At 65.4% G+C, this 23,328-nt stretch overlaps 1 protein-coding gene across 1 annotated transcript in view; it reads right to left on the bottom strand.

Moving 5' to 3' along the window:
* Nucleotides 1–4,461: 4,461 nt before the first annotated feature.
* Nucleotides 4,462–23,328, bottom strand: part of LOC148777751 (uncharacterized) — a 41,296-nt gene continuing 22,429 nt past the window's right edge. Inside the window, exons 3-6 of the mRNA XM_088837060.1 lie at nt 22,965–23,147; nt 18,144–18,263; nt 16,791–16,862; nt 4,462–9,658 (exon numbers count right to left, since the gene is read on the bottom strand). The gene's annotated coding sequence lies outside the window, so the exon portion shown is untranslated. The remainder of the gene's footprint in view (nt 9,659–16,790; nt 16,863–18,143; nt 18,264–22,964; nt 23,148–23,328) is intronic.

Raw genomic sequence — 23,328 nt, 5'->3', positions numbered from 1 at the left:
CAACACCCACGGGGTGATCACGGAACACAGACAGCAGCGTGGACCTCGTCCAGGCCACAGAAACGTTCGGACCTCCCCCCTTCCCGGCTGCAGGAGCGGCCGCTGCTTCCGGGGAGAAGCGCAGTCCCCGCCCCCTCCTGTCGCGGTCACGCCCCTTCCTGAGAGCAGCCAATTGGAAGCGAGCTGGCCTCCCCCGGCCCCGCCCAGCAACCCGGGCTCCTGGTGTTGAGAAGCGGCGGGACTGCCTCGTGGCCGAGACCACTGAACCTCTTGGCCCACCACGGGAAGCCCCGGTTTGCTTTGACAGCTCAGTGGGGACAAGAAAAGTGGGTAGTGGGGAGAGAAAACGGAGGCACGGGGAGCGAGTGTGGCGCCGTTGGCCCGGGTGGGTGTCGGGGAAGGCCTGGGGTGTCTGCGGGAGGGAGGCTGTGGGGTGCCCCGTGCCCCGAGCAGCGCTGGACCCTCGCCGCCTCATCCCGTGGGGTCCGCCTGCTCCGCCCACCTGGCTGGTGTTTGTGGTCCAGGGACCCCCCAGTACCTGCAAGGGCCGCTCTGCTTGTCCTCAGTCTGGGTGAGGAGATGGGTTCAGAGAGGGCCTGGGTCACACAGCTGGGGTGTGGCCGAGAGGGTTAAGGTGAGGCCCCTCTGCGGGGTGGTCTCCTGAGCCTGTGTTCTTTCTGCCACACCCTGGGCCCCCTCCCTGGCAGCAGGGGCTGCTGGGCTGAATGCCTATGGCCCAGAGGGCTGGTAGGTACCTGGCTGACTCCTTGGTGCCATGCATGGCCTGCCCCTGGGGTGCCTCCATCTGGGGGTGACCACAGACCACCTGGAGGGTGCCTCCCCCATCCCCAACCCCACCAGGGCTCCTGCTGGCTTCTGCCCTAGCCTCAGCCCCAAACACTGGGTGGTGGGCCATCTGGCTGGACCCTCAGGTGCTGGGTTCCTGGGCCACTGGTGACTTCCTCGCTCCTGGAACGATCCTGCCCCCACCTGCCCCCACACTCCAGGGGGCTGTGCCCACTCCGACCTTTGGGCAGCCTCCTGCAGGTGCCTTTTCCTCCCGCAAGGACCCCCACCCCCTAGACTGGCTCCATCGCCCTTCCTCTTCCACGCCTGCCCTTCAGGGGGTACCTGTCCTCCTCCCCCCAGCCCCACACCCCGCACCCCCTCCAGACCCCACCCCAGAACACTCCCCCCAGCCCCACACCCCGAACCCCGTCCAGCCCCCACCCCAGAACACTCCCCCCAGCCCCACACCCAGAACCCCCTTCCCAGCCCCCACCCCAGAACACTCCCCCCCAGCCCCACACCCCGCACATCCTCCAGCCCCCACACCCCGTACCCCCTCCAGGCCCCACCCCAGAACACTCCCCCAACCCCACACCCCGCACCCCCTCCAGCCCCCACCCCAGAACACTCCCCCCAGCCCCACACCCAGAACCCCCTTCCCAGCCCCCACCCCAGAACACTCCCCCCAGCCCCACACCCCGCACCCCCTTCCCAGCCCCTACCTCAGAACACTCCCCCGCAGCCCCACACCCTGAACCCCCTCCAGCCCCCACCCCAGAACACTCTCCCGAGCCCCACACCCCGAACCCCCTCTAGCCCCCACCCCAGAACACTCCCCCCAGCCCCACACCCCAAACCCCCTCCAGCACCCACCCCAGAACACTCCCCCAGCCCCACAAACCGCACCCCCTTCCCAGCCCCCACCCCAGAACACTCCCCCCAGCCCCACACCCCGCACCCTCTCCAGGCCCCACCTCAGAACACTCCCTCCAGCTCCACACCCTGAACCCCCTCCAGCCCCCACCCCAGAACACTCCCCCAAGCCCCACACCCCGCACCCCCTCCAGGCCCCACCCCAGAACACTCCCCCAGCCCCACACCCCAAACCCCCCATAGAGATGCCTTTGCGCAACCCCTTCCTCCCTGCCCTCTGTCCCCTCATCCTGCCTCTCCGACACCCCCAGGCCTTCACCTCTCTCCATCAGCTGCCACCTGGGCCCCGATGCCTTCAGTCCACAGGCCAGCTGCTCGGGCCTCCCTGCGGTGCGTGGGGGACAGAACATCCACATGAACCAGGGGCCATGATCTTATCCGTTGCCCCAAGAGAGGTGTGGGAGATGGGTGCTGGGGGAGGCCCCATGATGTGGGGGGCAGGGAGGGGAGAGGGGAAGGAGGGGGGTCAAGGAGGAGGTGAGGTCCTCTCCAGGATGGGATGGCCTTTTGTGTTGGCTCCCCGGAGACCTCAGTGGTCAGCACGCCTTGCTCACCACGCTGCACTGCCCCACCTGCCTGGGGCTTGGCTGCGGGATTGACACCCAGGATTTGGGAAGAAGGCAGAGCGCTGGGGTCCAGGCCCACCTGGAGCAGGCCCCACCACCTTTAAGCCCGGGTCAAGTCCGCGGGGAGAGGGAGCCACTTCCTTCTGAGGGGCAGGTGTCCGCTGTGTAGGCGGCCACGTTGCTCTTGTTAAAGTGGGCCCTCGTGTGCAAGGCAGATGGCAGAGGACCTTGGGTGGGCCCTGGGCCGGGTCTGCTTCCCTGGCCACAGGGAAGGGAGTCCAGAATTCCACCCACCCCTTCTCTGCACCCCATCCTCTCACCAGGGGCAGGAGGACACGCCAGGGTGGCAGGACAGCTGCAGGGCTGCCTGGGGTACACAGGCCAGCTCTGTCTGGCCCCTGTGTGGCCTGGGGACCACTGAGTTTCTCTGCCCATGAAATGGGCTCAGGACTGCAGTCCCCTGCCTAAGAACCAGACATCGCCCCAGCACACGGCGTCCCCAGTGGGGACTGACTTGGGAGTATTTACGCCAGTGGCTGGAGCCTTCCACTCCCATCCCTGGGAGACTCACCCCTGCCATGGAGACCTGGTCGCCATGGAGATGTGCAGGAACTGGGGCCATCTTTGCAGCAGGCAACCCAAGAGGTCCTGGGGGCACTGGGGCCAGAGGCACTTGGTGCTGCCAGGGCAGATGATGAACTTGGGCCACCAAGTAGGAAGCCGGGAAGAAGACAGCCTTGGGTTCAAGAACAGCTGAGGCCGCGGTGGGGTTGGAGCCCCTTGAGCAGACCAGGCCTGAAGGCCCTCTCCTCCTGGCCCATCTAAGACCTCCAGATGTCCAGGCTCTGACATGTAACTGTAGCTGGTGCCACCCCTGCCTCTTCTAGAGAGACTAGCTGAGCTCAGCCCCTTCACCCAACTGACGCTGGGACTCGCCTAGGCCCCCAGGCCCCCCCAAGCCCACCCTGGACCCTCAGACCCTGCCTGATCCGGAAGGTACAACACGGCGGAAACCCATCTCTGCTAAATGACACCAATGGGCATGAAGTTTCTCCAGGTCCTACGGCAAGAGCCAGACCCTGCCCTCCCCTCTCAGCCTGGCGTCTGAGGCCTCCACGTCAGGCCCCTCTGCCGGGGTCGCCCCTATCATGGGGTCTTCATCCTCCCAGGCACGGGGACTGCCTCCCTTCCTGCAGAAAGAGCGGCCTCAGGCCCGCAGGCGGTGCCTGGAGACAGGGTGACAGATATGGCAGGTGGCCCTGCCCCTCACAGGGGTGCTGCGGGTGTGGCCGTGAGGCAGGGGTGCTAACGGGCAGGATGCTACCAGCTGGGTCACCTGGGGCCATGCAGGGGTGCAGCCGCCCAGGGTGAGGGGGAGCGGGGAGGGGTGGGGCGGTGAATGCTGCCCAGTCATTCGTCCGCAGGAAGCTCTCCTGGGGCCCGCCCCCACGAGCTGACCTTGAACCCCAGGCTTCTGGCCCCCGCTGGGGTCAGCCCCTTCCACAGCCTCGGGCCGCAGCGGTGGAGGGCACGCGGCCGGCCGCCATGGCTTCTCCCGCCACGGTGTCGCTGTCGGGGACGCTCAGTGTGATGGCAGGGGCCGCCCCATGGGGCCCAGCCCGCCCTCCGGCCGCCAGGGAAGGGGGGACCGAGGGGGCTGAGAGCAGGGCTGGGCCCAGGGCCAGGGAGGCGGCCGGGCCACGGAGCTGAAGGAGGCGCTCAGCCTCTCGGGGCGGAGGCCACGGCTCGCAGGCAAGGCCCAGGCTGGCTGGGGGGGTGGGGGTCGGGGCCGGGGGAAGGGGTGCTTCCTCCATAAACTGATTACAGAACACGTCTTAGGACCCGGCGGCATAAAGACGCATGTGCTCCAAGCTGGTTTCATTGCTGTGGATGCCATGTGTTAAATGGTATGTATTATTGCACACAGTCACTACATATATCGTATATTAAGTGTAATATATAGTCAGTATCATTGTATTCCTTTTTTCTTCGAATTTGAAACGGAATTGAAGTGAGACTTTCCGTTGTCAGGAACAGTATGTGGGCCTTGGCGCGGTGCCCACCCTGCCGATGGACAGGCTAGCTGTGCCCGGTGACCCTGAGAGTCCCCTGAGATGCTGGAACCTTGTCAACTCACCCGAGTCACCTCAGCCCTGGGGACGGCCTGGTCACTCCGTGCCCACATGGCCAGGCGGGCCTTCGCTCAGTTCTGGTCTGTAGGGTCTAAACGCTGGACTGGCTCTGCCATCATCTCTCCCAGGGGGTCCAAGGTCAGCGGTGGCCCCTGTGAACCTTAAGGCCCATGGTCTCTCAAAGCCCCCCCACCTTGGACACCCCAGAAGTCCCTCAAGTCCTTCTGATGAGTCGCCTCCCAGGAAGGGCAGGAATGCAGAGACCTGTCGTCGGCAGGACACAGCTGCACTTAGTGGCCTGTCGCAGCAGGCAGAGGTCCGAGGGAGGCCTGGCTTCTGTACACTTGGGGACGGGATCACCTCCGGGGTCGTGGTCTCTCGCTGTCCCCCAGCACTCACCCACATCTCTGAACATGGTCCTGGCCTGCCCCGGGGGGCGGGGGTGCTGACAGTCTGGGGGCCCCCAGCCTGCTCTCCACCCTGCTCACCTGCTGGCCCACGATGGGCCAGGAGCCACTCCCTGGTTAGGCAGCAGGTGGCAGCAGGCGCCCAGCTTCGGACCAGGGCTCAGGGCTGGCCCCCAGCTCCCTCGCTCCCCCACCCACCTCCACTACCCCAGCTGAGCGGTCTCAACTGCTAGCTCCTTCTATCCATCAAACAGCCCCTACGAAGTGGGATGGGGTAACTGAGGCTTGGTGAGCAGAGCAGCTGCCCAGGCCTCTGCGCCTGAAGCCGGGCCCTTTCTGCCACCTCCCAGGGCCTCCCAGACAAAGTAGCTGCTTTGTCCACCCTGACTGCATCCAGTTTGTTTTGGGATTCAACTGCTTCCACATATTACTGTTGACCAGGTGGTTAGGTACCATCCTTCCCCATGCCCCTTGGGCCCACATCTGGGGCCCTGTTGGTCTCTGAGGTCGGCCAGTTGGTGACAGAGGAGAGGCTGGAAGTCGGTTGACTGGAAGGTAGAGAAAGTTGCAGGGTGAACCAGGTGTCACCTCCTCCAGGAAGCCACCCCCGATTGCAGTTCTGGGTCCAGGGCTCTTCAGGGTTCTTCTAGCACCTGGGCTGCCATCATCTTGGCGCTGACCACCATAGGTGGCTGTTGTGTGTCTGGCCTGCTCCCTACCAGGCCGTGAGCTCTGACTGCAGGGCCAGACACAGCGAGAGCGTCAGGGGGGTATCCATGGTCACAGTCAGCTCAGAGAGACATGGGCTCCCGTGGCCAAAGGTGGTGCTGGGCTGTGGACATTCAGAGGACAGGGGCTGTGTATTCAGCGCCATGACAGGCGGGGACGAGTCCAAGTGGGGGTCCAGCACCCAGAAGGGCAGAGCAGCGCTCCAAGCAGCTCTGAGGTCTTGCCGTGGGAGTGGGGATGGAGAGACAGAGTGTCCAGGGAACACAATGGCCAGATTCTGCCGCTGACTGACCCAGGGTGACAAAAAGGAGGTGGGCAATGCCTCCCCTTGATGACCCACACAGCCAGCAAACTGCAAACTCCTACACAGGCATCAAGACCCAGCTCATATGGCCCCTGCTTTAGAAAGCCCTCCCTGCCCCTTGGGGGTCCCTGCTGTGGGTTCCCACCCTGACCCACAGGGCAACCGCAGCTCCGCAAGGGCAGACAGGCCACAGACGGGTGTCGGGGTGCTGGCCTCACAGGTGTGGCCATGCAGGGCTGGGGGCCTGCAGGACCCGGACAGGAGGCTCAGGATGGGTGGGGGGCTGGGGCTGAGATGGCAGACTGGGACCATCATCATGGCTGGGGAGGGGGACAGGGGTCCCTCCACAGCCCCAGGCTGCTGCACTCGGGCTGAGGGGGTGCCAGGCTCAGCCCACCTCTCCCCTCTCCGGGACCCTGGCCGTGTCAGGAGCCTCCTCTGGCCTCATCACAGGGTCCCTGTCCCAGACCCTGCCCAGGATCAGCCCGAACCCTGTCTGTCCTGCAGCCGGGGGCCCCTGGGGGCTGCAAAATTGTCCTGTCTGCACATCCTGTGCCGTAGGCAGGAGCCAGCCCGCAGGGCGTTGTGGGGTGACAGGGGGCTGCTCCAGCCGTGGGCACAAGGGCGGGGAGTGAACCCAGGCATGGCAGCCCCTCCCCAAGGGTACTCTGGGTGAGGGCGATGGGTCTCTTCAACTCCTGGACTGGCGTGGGGACAGGCCTGTAGCAGCCGCTGGCAGAGAGCCTGAGACGTCAGCAGAAACTGGGTGAACACTGGGAAGGCAGTCAGCCCGGAGATGGACCCCTGACATTAAGGGCTACTCTGGAAACTGTCCTGAGGGCGCTGGGGACCTCCGGGATCCAGTCAGGCACCAGGTCTGAGGTGGCGTCGGGGGCCGGGCCCTGGACTGTGCTCTCAGCGGCTGACAGGGTCCACACCACCTACAGGGGCCCCTGCGGGGGTCTCTCCACCAATGTGGGGGCCCGGGGATGCCTCTGGAGCCCAGGTCCCACAGCTTGTGCTCAAACGGGGTGTGAGGGGTGGGGGCTGGGGTCCAGGACTGCACCCACCAGGAGGGCCTGAAGGCGGCTGGGATGGCAGACGAGGTGTGCTGACCCCCTAGCAGCCTGGAGGTGGCCCCCCAGTCGGGCCAGACCCACGCCCCCAACACCAACACGCACGCCCTCCAGCGCCCAGCCCCCGGGCTCCCAGAACGAACAGGGCCGACTCCATTTCCACGTTGAACAACTTTATTGAGCTCCGGGTGTGCACGCCGCAGCCTCCCGCCCGCCTGGCCACCCAGTCGCCTACTCCGCGCGGGGGCAGACCCTCCGTGGGACGTCACTGGGCCCCTCAAGGAAGGCAGTAGGTTGTATAGTTATCTTCCGAGGGGGCAACATCACTACCCTGAAACCACACAACCTACTACCTCACCCCGCCGGCACCCGGGTGTGGGAGGGTCCACCGTCCGCCACCTGCCCAGCCCCGCCCCTCCTGGCAGCCCACGGCCCTGGAGCCGTGGAGGGCCTGGCGGGCACCGGGCAGGAGGGCCACGCCGACGGCACCACGGCTCCCCCGCGGCATCCAGCCTGCCTGTGGGCACAGGGAGCGGGCACAGGCCCCGCGGGGCCGCTGTGGGCTGGAGAACGCGCCTCTTGCTTCCTGCCCGTGACAGGGGAGCCCCGGCCCACTCCCTCCACTGACCGGAGGCCTGGCGCTGAGCTGGGCGGGCTGGCCACGCGAGAAACGGGCAGATGGAAGCTGGCCCCGTGGGCCGCCCTGGGGCGCAGTCGTCCCACCCCGGCCGAGTCTCGGCTGGCCCCGGGGCTGCTCCTCTCAGCGTCCAGGGGCTGCCGCGGCCTGGACTGGGGGCCGCCCACGAGCCCCATGAGGGGGACTGGGCGAGGGTCAGGCGGCACGGCCGGCGTGAGGGGAGGGGATTGGACACCTCACACGGTACCACCCTCAACCCTCACCTGCCCAGTTTCACAGATGAGGAAACGGAAGCTCAGAGAGGTCACACAGCACCGCCCCACCCTCAGAGGCCACCGCCCTGCCCCATCTGCCCGCCCCCCGCCCCCCCAAGCCAGGGTCCTGGGTGCTGGCCGCTGTCGGTATTACAGCCACTTCAGGAAAGACAGTAGATTGTATAGTTATCCCATAGCAGGGCAGAGCCCCAAACTATACAACCTACTACCTCACCCCAAAGGGCCGTCAGTCAGTCTCCGCGTCTGGGCTGGGCGGACTTGGTGGCTCCCGGGAGGCGGCGGCGGAGGAGAGAGGCGGGGGCAGGAGCTCGGGGTGGCGCTGGAGGCTGAGGGCCCGGGGCCCTGGCAGGCGGGTCAGCAGGGGTCTGCGCACCCAGGGAGCTGCCCTGCAGGAGGAGACCGCTAACCAGGGAGGGGAGGGAGAGAGGGAGGAGAGGGGACTCGGATGGAGGGAAGAGGGCCGCGGGGCTCTCAGCAGAGGCTCGCAGGTGACGGGGTGGCTCCCACCTGCACAGGAGACAGGAGAGGCCATGGTGTCCCCAGGCGACCTGCGCTGGAGATGCTGGGAGGAAGACTGGCGTTTGTTAGAGATCAGCCTGTGCCCACCACGCCTTCTCATGGCACCGCCACCCGTGATCCTGCCTCCACCCACTGGACTGGGGGCACTCCCTCCCCAGGAGCCTGGTCCTGCCATCAGGGTGACCCAGGCTTCCCCGCCGGGCAGAGACTCTAGAATGTTCACTCCTTCCAGAAGGGAACCTGGCTCTTAGGGAAGGGTGTCTGGGCTGGAGCCACAGACACAGGGCCCGGCGCCCAAGCCTGAGGCCCACACAGGTCACGTGACCATCACGAGGCCACACCACCGATGGGTGGCAGGGCAGAATGCAGGTCATTCTGCTTTCTGCCTGGTAACCCCTCTGCCTTGTAACTGGTACCGCTGGACAAGAACTCTGAGCCATCAGACGCCCCTCACCTCCTCCCACACCCCTTCCTAGTAGGCTGCCTCCTCCAGGCAGGCACCAGGCTGCTCCGTGCCATGTGGTCTTCACAGGCCTGGTGAAGCCGGAGCACTGATCCCGGTGGGCCCCGGGCAGGGGAAGGGCCTGCCCTCTGGCTCGCCCAAGCTTGGCCTTGCTCAGTATCGCAGGGGATGTCTCATACCCAGGCCCAATAAATAGTGCAGTAGCTGCTTTCCGAACAACCCCGAGGTGTATGAAGTCAGTGCCAGGGCCCTCAGCCAGGGATGAGGACGTCAGCACCCACACCGTGCTGTCCACCCAGAGGACGAGACTGAGGTGCAGTCACCGGGGCGTGGAGCCGGGAACACCCCAACACCTGGCTGGCCTGTGGTCACAGCTGTCCTGTCTCTCCTCGAGGCCCCGGAGGGGAATCTGCATGAGAGGGTCTCAGGGTCCCGCCCACTGTCTCTGCATGAACTCCCTGCTGGCAGTCAGGACCAGGGAGTCCCCAAGGACAGAGCCAGCCTGCCTCTAAGGACAGGGGTTGCAGAGAGGGTAACCAAGGGTCCTCCCTGACGGCTGAGGTCACAGGGCATCACAGACACAGCCCTGACCGCATCCCTCCCTGTTAAACAATCCTCCCGCCGTGGCTCCTTACTTCCCAGCATCAGGACGGCCGGAGGGACGTGCACAGTCAGCTGTGCTGTCCCGTGCCCTGGGACAGTCACCACACCGAGGCCAGGGTGGGCTGGTGTCCCGCAGCACAGGGGCCTCCTGGGGGTCCCGGCTGGGCTCCCCACGAGGAACGCTGGCCTCAGGCAGACACTCCCATCTCAGCACCACTTCTTGACCTGTTGGGGTTTAGAAAAAAAGACACAAGCGTCAGACCTTGTGCAAGAGGTGCAGCCAAGCCTGAGCTCTGGCCGCTGCTCCGCGCCTCCTCCCTGGACTCTCCCACCCACCTCCTGCAGATCCCGTGTCTCAGTCCAGCCTGTCTCACTACGGCCCCGCACCTGGGGACACGCCCCGTGGGAAGGCCTGGAGAGAGCGGCCGCTCTGGCTGCCCTGTGCCCGACGACCCCGGGTGGGGAATGAGCAAGACCCAGGCCTCATCCGTGAGTGGCCAGGACCACTGGCATTCCCATGCTGGGTGGCCAGACCTTCCAGGGGGGCGGCCAGGAGAGAAGGGATGGGTGCTGCCCTCCTGTGTGTCAGGCCCTTTGTGGGACCCAGGAGGAGGAGCCAAACTCCCCAATTCACAGAGGAGGCTCTCGACAACGAAGTTGCAAAAGTGAAGCCTCAGATCGTCCCAAGAGCGGAAACGCTGGGGAGGGGGCACCCAGGACTGGGTCTGAGGCCTCAGCTGGGGCTCACTTAGCAAATCACGGCCCCACCTGGCTCCAGCCTGCTTGGCCAGCTAGAGGGCCTCTGAGCCTAAGCTGGGGCCGCTGGACTCGGAGCCAGACCCACTGGGGTCTGTCCAGCCCTGTCATGTGCCAACCACGGAGCCTAGGTGTTCCCGGCCACTAACAGGGATGGAGGATCGGCCCACCAGGCTGCGGGGCTGCTGTCCTGCCCCCTGTCCCTCCATGCTCCCAGAGGCCCGACGTCCATCAGCCACCTGGGCTCATATCTCTGTGCCCCGCCCGGCCCGGCCCCCACTACTTCCCCCTCCAGCCTCCAGAGCAGAAGAGCGCCCTGGGCAGTCCTCCCCACACTGCCGCGCGCCTCCTGGCCTTTCCCCTGGCCTCTCCTGAGCCAGGAGTGACTGCCCCGTTGCCCATGAAGACTCTGCGCTCCTCACACACGTTCCCCTCGCTTACTGCCCCTCGGGAGGCCTGCGGGGGGGTGGGGCTCCCCAGTGAATTCTCACTCTGTCCTGGCTCTGGGACCTGGCCTTGCCCTCCTGGGCCCCAGGTCTCACATCTGGACACCCAGACTTGCGGCAGGCATGCAGCTGACTCAAGCGGTGCCCGTGAAGGTGCCCCCAGACGATGGGGACTTCCTCTTTCCACGAAGGCTGGGCGGGCTCCCGCACGGCAGCCCAGCTAAAGGCCTCTCCAGGTGGGCAAGAGGCAGGCGTATCCCCAGCAGGGTTCCCCAAACTCAGGCTCTGCCTGCCCACCAGGGAACTGCTCCCACACAGCCTGGCTCTTTCTTGAGCCAACGACCCAGGTTTGGTGGGAAGGAAGGAGGGCTGACCCAGGACTGAGGCCCAATCGTGAAGACGTTTTAGAGCTGGCGGGGGCAGGCCTCGATTCCGAGTGTCAGGAGGCATGCTTTGCTCGCCCCACTGCCCCACCGTCCTAAAAGTGACCACGGGTCCAGCCCAGGGAGGGTCAGCAGAGACCTCCCCTCTTCCAGCGGGGTGGCAGGGGTCTGAGACCTCCTAAGGGACCATTCCTGGTCAGCCTGGACGGGGGTGGCTGCAGGAACAGTCACTGTGCCAGGAAAGGGGCTCCCTGGGCAGGGCCGCGGGAGCAAGTGGTCAGCAGCTGCCCTGCCATCTGCCACCGCCGGCCCAGCCCCAGGCCCCAGCGTCGGCCCGCGGGCAGGGCGCCGGGCAGGGAGGAGCCAGGCCAATCGGGGACAGGTGTGTGGGAGGCCTCGGTGGGCAGGTGGCCCTTTCAGGGCCGGGCGGATGTCTGGAGCGAGCAAGGCAGACAGACGGTGTCACCCCGCAGTCACCTCGGGCTTGGCTTGGGGCCACTGGGAGCCTACTCCCCTCCCAGTGGCGGCCCCCCCACCGCCACCCCGATTAGGTTTCTCCCCATAAAGCAGCCAGTGTTTCTGTTCGGCAAGCCATGCCAACAATGGAGTCTGGGAGAAAGACGTGGGGGGTGGCATCCGGGGGCCCAGTCTCCCTACAAACATGGCCCATAAAGTTAACGAGACGTGCGCCCGGCAGAGGCCGGCTGGGGCCGGGCAGAGGCTGGGCAGAGCTGGGCACACACTTGAAAGGGGCACCAAACCTCAGGAATTGAAAGTTGCAATGTAAAATTTTAATGCAAAAAGGCCCCTGGCGTAAGAAGGACAAACTTATGGCGGAGCAGAGGCTTACTGACTTCTGTTTGAGCTCAGCTGAGTGCAGGGCCCAGTAGCTTCAATGGCCCAAGAGCACCTCTGGGGGCCGAGGAATAAAAACTAGACCTGGAACCCGGCCTTCTGACCCCGGCTCTTCCCACAGCCCTGCATACAGCCCGGTGGTGCCATGCAGGTGGAGAACTGGCGCCCACAGACACTGGAACGCCTGCCTTTCTTCTCAGGGAGGAGGGGGCCCTCTCATTGGTACCCTTCCTGCCCAGTCCCCCTGAAACAGACGCCTTGTGCTCTGGGTCAAGGTCTCCCATCCCCGGAAGTCTGTGCCCTGCCCTGGCTGCCTGCTCTCCTGTCTTCCTCCAAGCTTGTAGCTGAGAGGGGGCACACATGGGAAATGTCCACTCCCCAGGGAAGGGGCCAGACATGCACCAGGGACCGAGGGTCACTGCCCACAGAGGTGTGAGTTCGAAAGCCCCCAGGAAGTCCTAGCATGGGAAGCTGGGGGTTTCCTCCTGGCCGGGAGGCTAAAGCTGCAATGAGATCCAGCCCTGCTCTGCAGACACCCCTGCATTCACGGGGGCCATGGGCACGAGCCGGGGACAGATGGCTTTGGGAGCTGCCCGGCCACAGTTCTGTCCCCTGCTCTGGCCTCTACCAGCTACGGGCCTCAGGCAAGTCAGTCAGCACCTCTGGCCTCAGCTGGTTGCTTGGTAAGTGGGGCAAGGATGCCAGCCAGGGCTGTCGGGAGGGAGGTCTAGGTGCCCGTACCCAGAGGCGGGGCAATCACCGGGGAAGCTGCTCCTCACCGCGGAGGGTCTGCTCAGAGTCCAAAGGGAACGGCAGCCAGGAGCCAGAGCCTTCTCCCTACCCGGTGGGTGCCTCCGTCTGGCGTTTAACCATTAGGCAATCGTTTTAACCTCAAAGGCGTGTATTTATCTGAAAATATTCTCAGTCTCAGCCGCAGTCTGGGTCACAAGGCAAGGAGAGGGAAGAAGGGGGTGGGTGGGGGACCAGATGCAACCACATCATTAAAAATGCCCGGCGTGAAACCGCGCCCCGGGGACAGCCCCACCTGGCCACAGCCCCTCAAGAAGTGCCTCCTGCTTGCCAGGGCTCCCTGCACTCCCCCGGGAGGCTCCGGGCCTGGCCGGGTGTGGCACCACCCCGTCCTTGGCTGGGTTTCCCAAGCGGGCAGTGGGAGGGCGCAGTGCGCAAACGCCACTCAATGGTGACAGAATGTCCTCTCCGGGAATCGCGAGAAGCGGGGATCCAGGGAAAACCCGGGGGGCTGTGTGCCCAACAGCCGACCCAGCCTGGAGGCCCTGGTGGGGCCACAGGTGTCCAGGGACGCCGCCCCACCGCTCCCGAGACCCTGGGGTGCGCTTGGCTACGTGCGTGCTGCCCGGCGAGGGCCTAGCCTTGGCCAGCCAGGGACCACCGGCCAGCGCTCGGCCCTGGGGCCGCCCGGCACGCCCCGTATGCCAGAGAAAGAGAAAAGCCCCTGCAACGTGCGCGCCCGGCCTCTTTTCCCGGATACGTCTCTGCGCCTCTCCGGGAAGCACGCGGACTGCCGTCGGGGGCCCTCTTCGCGGGGTCCTGCGGGCGGGCGCGGAGGCCCGGCGGCTCCCCGTCCCCACCGCCGCCCCGGCCGTGGGGCCCCTGGACGCCGCGAGGCTGCCCTCACACGGCCGCCGCCTCCGCCCGGATCGCCGGCGCTGACTCGGGGGGCGGCGCAGGCTCAGAGAGTCGAGAGCGGGGTGCGGAAGGAGACCGGAGAACTCTGTCTCTGGAAGGGAGAGGCCCCAGCTCGGTGCGGGGCGCGGGGTCTCAGGGTCTGGGCTCCGGGGAGCCGGGGTCTCAGGGTCTGGGCTCCGGGGTCTCAGGGTCTGGGCTCCGGGGAGCCGGGGTCTCAGGGTCTGGACTCCAGGGGTCTCAGGGTCTGGGCTCCGGGCCCCAGGGGCGCCGAGGCTGTGCGGCCCAGGCCGCGGGGAGCGCCCCTCCTCCAGGAAGCAGCCGCCTCGGCCTCCCCAGGGCGGGCGGCGCCGGTCCGACGGAAGCCGGGCTGGGGCCGCCCAGGCGGGAAGGCGGGCGACTCTGCGGCCCGGGCGCCGCCGGCCTCCCCCGCGCGGCCCACACGGCCCTGCCCCTGCGCGCGGCGTGTCCGCGGCCGCTCCCCGCAGCGCCGTCATGTCCGGCCCGCTCCGCGGCCCCGCTGCTGCGAGGGCGCCCCTCAGGCTCGGCCTTCCCGCCCGCCGCTCCGGGGCGCTGGCGTCGCCGCCTGCTCGGCGGGCCGGCCCGGGGCGGCGCGGGGCCGGCAGGGTCGGGGCTCCAGACGCCTCGCCAGGACGCCGCCGCTGCCAAGCCCGGGGCGGCCTCCGCCTGGCTCTCGCAATGGCGGGCCGGCGTCCACGTCGTGCGGCTCTGGGAAGACAGAGGCGGCGGCGCGGAGGGCAGGGCGCCCGCGGCGGGAGGCGGCCGTCCACTTAGGAAGCAGCGCTGGCCGCGTGGGCCGGGCAGCGCCCGCTCCAGAACCTTCCTTGAGCCCGAGCTCCCGGTCACCCGGCTGCCTGAGGCCCCACTGCCCCGTCAGGGGGGTCTGGGCGGCCCCCAGGATGGATGCCTCACGGGGCCTGGGTCCTCGCCGGCCTGAGGTCGGGGCAGCCTCTGACCAAGTGGTCTGAGGGGCTCTCCTGCCTTCTAGGGACACCCCGGCACAGCCACCCCACCGTGATCCAGGCTGGCAGCTCCTGCCTGTCCAGTGCAGGGGCAGCTGCCAAGAAACACCCTAGGGGTGCGTGGCCACAGCTCTCCTGACATCCTACAGCACTGAGACCCTGCCTGAGCCAGGCAGAGCCGCCCACAACAGCCCCGGCCTCCTCTGGCGCCTCAAGACTCCTGTCCTGCTTGCCTGACTCACATCCCTTCTGGGGAGCCCCCTCCCCACTTCCGCTGGACAAGCAGCACATCTCTCTCACCCCGTCAGCCAGTGCCTGGTTCAGAACCCCAGAGGGAAGGCAGAGACCAGCAACCCTGCTCTGGGAGCCATGAGTCCGGCCATTGCCACTCCTCCCTGCTCCTGCAGAGGGAAAACTCAGGATGGAGACCAATCTCACTTTAAAGACGGTAGACAGGTTCAGGGGGTGCCAGTGCATGGACCTGGCTGCAGCCAGCAGGGAGCCCTTGAAAAGCAACTGACTCAGGGGAGACGCTACTCACATATCTGGGGGTACACCCAGGCCTGGTGCTCTGATGGAGATGGGCAGGGGCAGGGCCTGTGTCCAGGTCTGGGTCCTGGGCAGCGCCCTGGCCTCTTTCCCTGCCCACCCTGGTACCCCACCCACGCTGGGCGGCAGGCAGGAGCCACGTGGGGCCCAGTCAGTACCCCTAATGGCCAATTTTCTGCAGTGAATTGTCCCTGTTCTCCCTGACACCCTGGGGACCTGTGGATAGAGGCCGCCCCACTGGCTCTTTAGGGGTTTGCATGGATGTGGGTCCGTGGGACACACAGGCCTGCTTGGTGGGCCCAGTACCCCATGGCAGAGCCATGGTGAGAAGCTGTACCTGCTGAGCCTGAGATTGTCGGGTGCCTGGGGTCACAGCCTGGGGAAAGGGTACCTCAGCGACCCCTGCCCCAGGGGTATTCCAGATCCTCGAGGTTCTCCTGGCCCATGGTGCCCCCTGAGAGGATCTGGGTGTCCCTGAGCTATGCCAGGCCTTATGGAGTCTCGGGGTGGGGTGGCCCAAAGCCAACGGGGTACAGAAGCAGGGCGTGTGCCCCACACACACCCAGGGGCGTGCCCTCACTGCCTCCTGCGTGTCTGCCAGGCCTTAGGGGTCGGTCCCAGGGGCACATTGGTGCCCCAGCTGGGTGCTGGACACAGCTCTCAGGGCCGTGTCTCCGCTGGGAGCCTGGGGGATTCCACAGGGAGTGCCCAAGAGAGGGCCCGTAGTGGACAGCCGTGAGCGGATCCCGCAGGCCCGTCTCCCCGGTGACGGCCTGGTGGTCCCCAGTCCTTCTCTCTGGTGTCCTTCCCTGGGTCTGGCCTGCTCTCTGCCTCCAGCCCTTTGGTCTCTCCTTTGCTCTCGTTACACTCCCGTCAGGTCTCTTTTTCCCTCGTCCCTGATGTCCCCCCTGGGGGCCTCCCCCCTCCCTGGCCTCGGGCAGCGGCTGGCTCAGGCCCTGCGTGCAGACACAAAAGCCCTGGGGCGGCGTCTGCGGAGTCTGGCGGGCAGGCGACACCTGCAAACGTGCGAGGCCCAGAGGGCAGAGGGGTCCTGGGCCCTCTCCAGGCAGACCTGGGAGGCAGGCCTGTCCCAGGCCGTGGCACCAGGCAGGGGGAAGGGAGAGGCTGACAGTCTGGCCCTGACCCTCACGGACCCCATGACCCTCTAGGAGGCTGGCAGCCGCCAAGGGGGCCCGACAGTCTGCAGTGCAGGCTGGCTCCTGGGAGGGGCAGGGTGTGGCCAGGGGGCCCCACGAACTCGGAGCACGACAGCTCCATCAGGGCACGGGGCCAGGGGTGGGCCGCAACGTCCTCACATGCCGAGCCCCCGAACTCTGCCCAGCGGTTACAGGTCCCCAGCTCGCGGCCCAGGCCCTCCTGCAGCGGCTGTCTCCTTGCAAAAGGGGCTTCATCCACCTTACATGCCAGGACCAGCCGGAAACACGCCCCAAGTCGAGCTGCCTTGGAGACCCCATAATCACCCTGGACCCTCGGCCACAGAAAGAGGTTGGTGGGAGGGCAGAGCTGAGGGGGCGCGCACCCCCAGCTGAACCCGAGCACGTGAGCAAGAACTGCCTGTCCGACCCTGTGACAGCCCCCCCACACATACACACGTGCGTGTGCCACACGTCTGTGTGCTCTCAGACACACCCAGCCCAGGGTGGGGCCGGGACGGAGCGGGTAGGGAGCTCTGATTTTCAACATTAAAACACTGCCTGACCTGAGGGGGGCACAGTCATCCAAGCTCCAGGCGTCAGCTGAGGATCAAGGCATCCGGGCGGAGGGATGAGGCCTGGGAGGAGAGAGAGATGCTGGTTAAGCCGTGGGAAAGCGCACACCCTACGTCTGCACACTGTTGGCTTCAGCCCTCCCCAAGATCGCGCCCCAAGACCCCACAGCACCCAGCACAGCTCAGGGGCACCCAGAGCCTCTTGGGGGACAGCACGGGCCAGGAGAACCTCGGGGGCCTGAATTTCTGTTCCAGTGATGTACAGACAGATCCACAACCAGCATGAAGCTGCTGAGACTCTGAGGCCTCAGAGAGGTCACCTCTCCCCACTCAGCCACCTCCAGCAGAGTCCTTACCCGGAGGGCCGCCTCCACGCCCTTCCCAAGCCTGTGAAACTGACCCAAAGCCCGTGGTCAGTAACCAGCAGGCCTGGGTTCCTAGGCCACCGAATCCCTCCTGGCTGCCTCACAGGTGCTGCCAACAAACCCGAGCCACCTGGAGCTGAGGCTACTGCCAAGTCCCCATTCTGCACAGGGCAGTGGTGGCTCTCCCCTGCCTCATGCTTTCCCTCCCGGCAGAGGGCGCCCGGCTGGGGAGTTCTTTCAGTGGATCGTGAAAAAGTGGAAGTGTTAGTCGCTCTGTTTGTGTCCAACTTTTTGTGACCCTGGGGACTGTAGCCCGCCAGGCTCCTCTGTCCATGCAATTCTCCAGGCAAGAATCCTAGAATGGGTTGCCATGCCCTCCTCCAGGGGACATTCCTGACTCGGATCGAACCCAGGTCTCCTGCGTTGCAGGCAGATTCTTTACCATCTGAGCCACCTGAGAAGTCCTTCAGTGGATCATAAACTCCTGCAAAGACTGGTTTCCACCCCCAGCCTCCTTGCTGAAGCCACGGGTGCGCTGGGGTTCACTCTGAACTCCCAAATGCCACTAGGAGGTGTTCCTGCCCAAGTCTTACGGAAGGGTAAACCCAGACTCAGGGCTCCAGAGAGGCCTGTCAGGCCGAACAGCTTGTGGGAGGTGGTCTGGGGGCTGCAGGCGCTGACAGCACAGGGTGGTCTCGGGAATCTCTGCACCAGCAACCCCAGTGGGGGAGGTGGCAGGCGGCCTCCCTGATCCTGTCTGCTTTGAGGATTCCGGCCAGTGCCACGGTTGTGCCACAGGGCAGGTGCGGGACTTGGCGGGACCACCGCAGACAGCAATCAGCTGCTGTACTCCCCAGCTCCTGGTGGTGAGGCGGGCACCCCTGGGGAGTCTGGGCAGGGTGGGCCCAGCTGGCTGCCAGTTGGGGCCTGCAAGGAAGGACTGGTGCTGGGGTCACCCAAGACCGGTCAGGCCGCTCACCTCCTGGGCTGCCCTGCTAGCCAGACACGGGGCAAAGACAAGCCACATGGTCCTGGAGTGTCTTCTGAAGGCCACGACAGGCGTCCAGTGTCCTGGAGGTGCTCTCGGACCAGCCATGTTCTAGAAACAAAGTGAGCGAGGCGTCAGCCCCACAGGTCTGGAGGCTCACAGCCCAAGCACAGAGAGGCTCAGCGGGCCTCTGCCCGTGCCCTCGTCCACCCCACGCCGTCTGGCACTGCACCTGCAGACCGCCCAGCCCTCTACACGCTGCCGAGGAGGCGCCTCCACACCCAGATCGGGGACCTTAGAGGCAGAGGACCGCACAAAAACCACCCCCGACAGTCTGACCACCCCCACTGTCGTCCTGGTGCCGGACTCGCGCTCAAAAACAAACCCACCCACTGCTCCCTCACAGCCCAGCCGCGCACATCCTCCAGAGCCCGCAGAGGAAGGAGGCTGGCGGGACTCGAGGCGCCTGCTCCTGGCAGAGCAAGCTTGCCGTGTCATGGAGCCCCACCCTCTTCACTCTGGCCCTGCCCTGGCACCCAGGGCCAGTTCTCCTGCCATCAGAGGCCTAATTCCTACCCATTCTGGAGGTCACCTTCTCCAGGGGGGCTTCCTGGGTCAGGAGCAATAGGGTCAGCTCTAGCAATAGGCTGGGGTCCCTTGAAATCAGCTCACAGATGCTCTTGCTACCTGTCCCCCCAGGCTCCAGCTCCTGAGCCTGGTAGAGACCACCTCTTAGCAGCTGTGTAGTCTGCACACCTAGCATGGTGCCCACACCCAGGAGGCCTGGAAATGCCCCCACAGAATTTATTTTCTTGAGCTCCAAAATCACCGCAGATGGTGACAGCAGTCATGAAATTAAAAAGCACTTGCTCCCCGGAAGAAAACCTACGACAAAGCTAGACAAGCTTATTAAGAAGCAGAGTCATCACTCTGCCGACAAAGGCCCGTCTAGTCAAAGCTGTGGTTTCTCCAGTGGTCACATATGGGAGTTGGACTATAAAGAAGGCTGAGCACCGAAGAACTAATGCTTTCAAACTGTGGTGTTGGAGAAGACTCTTTTTTTTTTTCAGTGAGCAAGGCCCAAAACTTTATTTTCCAGTGCTGCTTTTATTTTTTTTGGAGAAGACTCTTGAGAGTCCCTTGGACAGCATGGAGATCCAACCAGTCAATCCTAAGGAAGTCAATGAATGTTCACTGGAAGGACTGATGCTGAAGCTCTACTACTTTGGCACCTGATGTGAAAGAGCCAACTCAATGGAAAAGCCCCTGATGCTGGGAAAGATTGAGGGCGTGAGGAGAAGGGGACAACAGAGGATGCGATGGTTGGTTGGCATCACTGACTCAGCGGACATGAGTTTGAGCAAGCTCCAGAGTCGGTGACGGACAGGGAGGCCTGGCGTGCCGCAGTCCATGGGGTCGCAGAGAATCTTAGCAACTGCACACTACCACCCTCAGAACCATGCCTGCCACCTTGGAATAGAAGGTGCAGATGTGACTTTATGTCCTTCCCGAAGGCGCCAGTACAGGGACACCCTGGGATGACTGTCCAGGCACCCCAAGACCCAGAAGGCTGGGCAGAGACCCAGAAGCCGGCACTCGGCTGACAGCAGCCCAGGCCCAGCCTTCTGCTCCCACCCGGCCTGGGCTCGGGCCGCAGGAGGCACATGGCGCTCCCAGAGCAGGGATGGCTCATCCCCTGTGACAACAAAAAGGCAAACCCAAACGGAGGTCTAGCCCGCCACGACTGGGCGTTCTGCTGGGCCTTGAGCTTCAGGCCAGGCCAGGGACAGACACCTAGGCCTCTCCTTTCTGGCGTCTCTGACCCGGGCCCAGTGGGAGACTGTGGCCGGGACGGCGGCAGGTCAGGGCGCCCAGTCCCCAGGAGCATGCTGCTCCCACAGAACTGGTCCTCTTGGGGGGCGTGCCCTGTCAGCTGAGGGCCAGGGCCATGCTCCCTGTGGAGAGGTGAGAGCTGTGTGGGCATGGGCAGCTCAGCGCCCTCCTCTGCAGCAGTGCCCCTGGCTCTGACTTTCACGGGACACGCGTGGGACGCTAAGGCCCTCAGGGTCCACAGGGGACCTGGCGGCGGCTTCCCTGGGATGTGCCCGGGTCTTACGATGCCTCAGAGGCTGTGCCCCTCTCTGGAGGCAGAGATGGGGCCCTGGGAGCCCACCACCCATGACCTACACGTGGCACAGGCGCAGGACCCGCGTCACCTGGCGCTGGTTCTCGTTCTGCCTCCTGCTCGCTCGCTGCCGAGGCTCTCACGGCCCCCGTCTCCCCGGCTGTCGGACGGGGCGACCAGGTCTGCGCCCCGGAGCCCCGAGCAGATTCCGAGAGAAGCAGGGGGCCAGGTGGTCAGCCCAGGCCTGGCTGCCGCCGCCTGCGTGGGTCGCCGGCCTCAAGCCCACCACTGTCCTGGTGGTTTCAATACGTGTGTGGCTGGGCCGGGTTGTGGCACGCAGGATCTGCCACCTTCGCTGCAGCACGCAGGGTCTTTAGCAGCGGCCATGCGGGATCTGGTTCCCTGACCAGGGATCAAATCTTGCACTGGGAGCACGGAGTCTGAGCCACTGGACCAGCAGGGGTGTCCCCACTGTCCTATTTATGGGAGCGGGTAGCACCTACCCCCGCCTCCAGAAGGGACAGCCCTCCCTGCCGGCCCCCCAGCAGGATGGGCTGAACGAACCCCCACTGCGGTGAGGAAATCCATCTGATGGCCTCTCCTGTGCGGCCCCTGGGCTGGAGGGACTCCAACGCCCCCCCAGAGTGACCGGGCAGCAGCTCTGGGCCCCCACAGGAGAGCCCACAGGTCAAGGACCCTCTGTCAGCTCGGGGAGCTGACAGCAACGCACCCAGTCTTCTCTCTGGATAGCGAGTGCGACCGGCCAGCGCCCGGAGGACCACCGTGGACCATTAGGAATGCCCGTGGGCCCAGCGGCCGAGACCCTGGTTTTTGTAAACAGCCCAGGTCATATTCTCTGTGGATGAAGTTGGACTTCCAGGGCACAAGAGCAGGGACGTGAAATGGCACAAGGCCGGCTTCAGCAGAAGGGAACCAGCCAGAGGCGGGTGCCGGCCGCCCACGCCCGCTCCGCACACCCGGGGCTGGTTCCCACCCGAGGGCGAGGGAGCTCCTGCCACAGGCCCGTGGGCCCTGGCTGGATGGCTGAGCATCGCAGGAGCCGCACGCGGCCACGGCCAGAAACCTCAAGGGGACAGCCGCCCACCGGATCATCCTGGCACCAGGACACCCCGTCACAGCAGCATTTACAGGAGGCCCTCCCTCTGGGAACTCAGCACCCCTGAATCCTTTCGCCCACGGAACCACCAGGCTGCCTGACCACCGGGCTCCCCAGTCTGGCGCTCTGCACACAGAGGTGCCAGGCAGCGCCACCGCTCTCAGGCTGCAATCCTCACCCTCTGCTGCTCCCAGTCCCGTGTTCCCAGGTTACACCCATGGCATGTCACCTGCTCTCGGAGCCTTTAAAGCTATCCTGGGAGTGCAGAGTGCCCCTGGGGACGGCCGAAGCCTCTCCCAATGGGCTGGCCCACACACTGAGCTAGAAGGGTGGCCAGGGGCCTCGGCCTGTCTCAGGGTCACGAGTAAACCCCAAGCTGAGGTCTCTTGGGGACACAAGCCCCGTTTTGTGCCTGTCTCCTCGTGCTGTGACTCCAGGCACAGGACTGCCCTCTCTGGTCCAGCTTCCTCCCCAACAATATGCTCACAGTCGGCTCCCCCTCTCAGCCCCAGACTCCCACAGGGGCCCGCGGCACTTGGAGCCCCTGCCCCTTGGAAGCATCGCTCGGGGGGCAGGTCCTCTGTCCAGAGACAGTCTTGTCCTCTGGAAGCTCCTGGCCCATGGAGGCCGGCGGAGCCTGCTGGCACCAGCACCCGGCCCAGCAGGGTGCCGGGAGGCTCACCCCGCCCCACCCCAGCCCCGAACACCCCTGGATACTGGCACACTCCTGCGTTCATCCACAGGGGGCCAGGGGCCACGGGGCTCCATCTCAGCTCTGTGCTTGCCACCCTGGACAGGCCCCTTCGCCTCCCCGGGCCTCCAGCTCCTCACCCATGACAAAGGGGCAGCGATGCAGTGCTCCCCGCCTAGGATTTACCCAGCAGACCAGAGACTGGGCAGAGTGTGTCCGCCCCCCGTGGGGCTCAGCGGACGGTGGCACCCACTGCTGACCCTCCATATGATTTCCAGGCCACAGACGACCACTCTGGTGCCTGCAGCCTCTCGTCTGACAGCTGGCTGACCCGCCAGGGCCCAGACCCAGGGCACACAGCGGCCCGCAGCATCCGACCCGGCCCCTCTCAGAGGTCACGTGTGGGAGAAACATCCTTCCTGGAAACGCCAAGTGCTAACGAACCGTGGGCAGAGGTGCCGCGGGCACCCTGGGTGGTGCCGTGCCAGGATTCAAGCCCTCGGAGGGGCCTGAGACAGGGCGGGAGGGGTCAGAGGTCGGCAGGCGAGCCTGTGGGCCATGTCCTCCAGCACCGACCCACCCCCAGGGGTGCTCCCAGATGCACAGACTGGGGGTGTGTGCCCCACTCTGCCGCCCCACTGTGGCCGAGACAGCTCCAGGAGGGCCTCGGGGGGCTGAAGGCTCCCAGGGCAGGCAGTGTGGGCAGGGTGCCGGTGAGCGCAGGCTTCTAAGACACAGCATCTGGGGGCAGAGGTGCCAGTCTGGGTGAGAAGCCGCAGCTCCAGAGTCAATCAGGGCCACAGACAACCTGCTGGGCTGTGAATCCTGGCCTCTCAAGGCCTCCTTTCTGTATCTTCAGCAGCAGCTATTTACACCTACCGTCTGAAGCTGACGTCTGTCTGAACAAATGAATGTGGAGCTCCCGAGAGCCTGGCAGGCGCACAGTGGGTCTGCCCGAAGACCGGCGGCGGCGGCAGGCTCGTCACCGAGTTGGTCTGGGGGGAAGCCGGCCTCCCCCAGGCTCGCATCTTGGGTGGGGTTTACTGCAGCGGAGGATGGTACCTGGAACAGCAGAGTAAGAGCCCAGTTCTAGCGAGACAGCAAAACAGTCATGCACGTCCTAGAGATTCCTTCCAGGCTTCAGACTCAGAACACCATGAACACATGTTCAGGCATCAGGATGGGCTCTGCTTGGAGCCACGGCCCCGCCACCCTGGCGGCAGGCGGGGGGGGACCCCATGTC

The sequence above is a fragment of the Moschus berezovskii genome, chromosome 6 (assembly GCF_049115385.1).
Source record: "Moschus berezovskii isolate FMDL1 chromosome 6, NW_MosBer_1.0, whole genome shotgun sequence".
Classification (NCBI taxonomy): domain Eukaryota; kingdom Metazoa; phylum Chordata; class Mammalia; order Artiodactyla; family Moschidae; genus Moschus; species Moschus berezovskii.
This window is presented reverse-complemented; position numbering and strand designations above follow the sequence as displayed.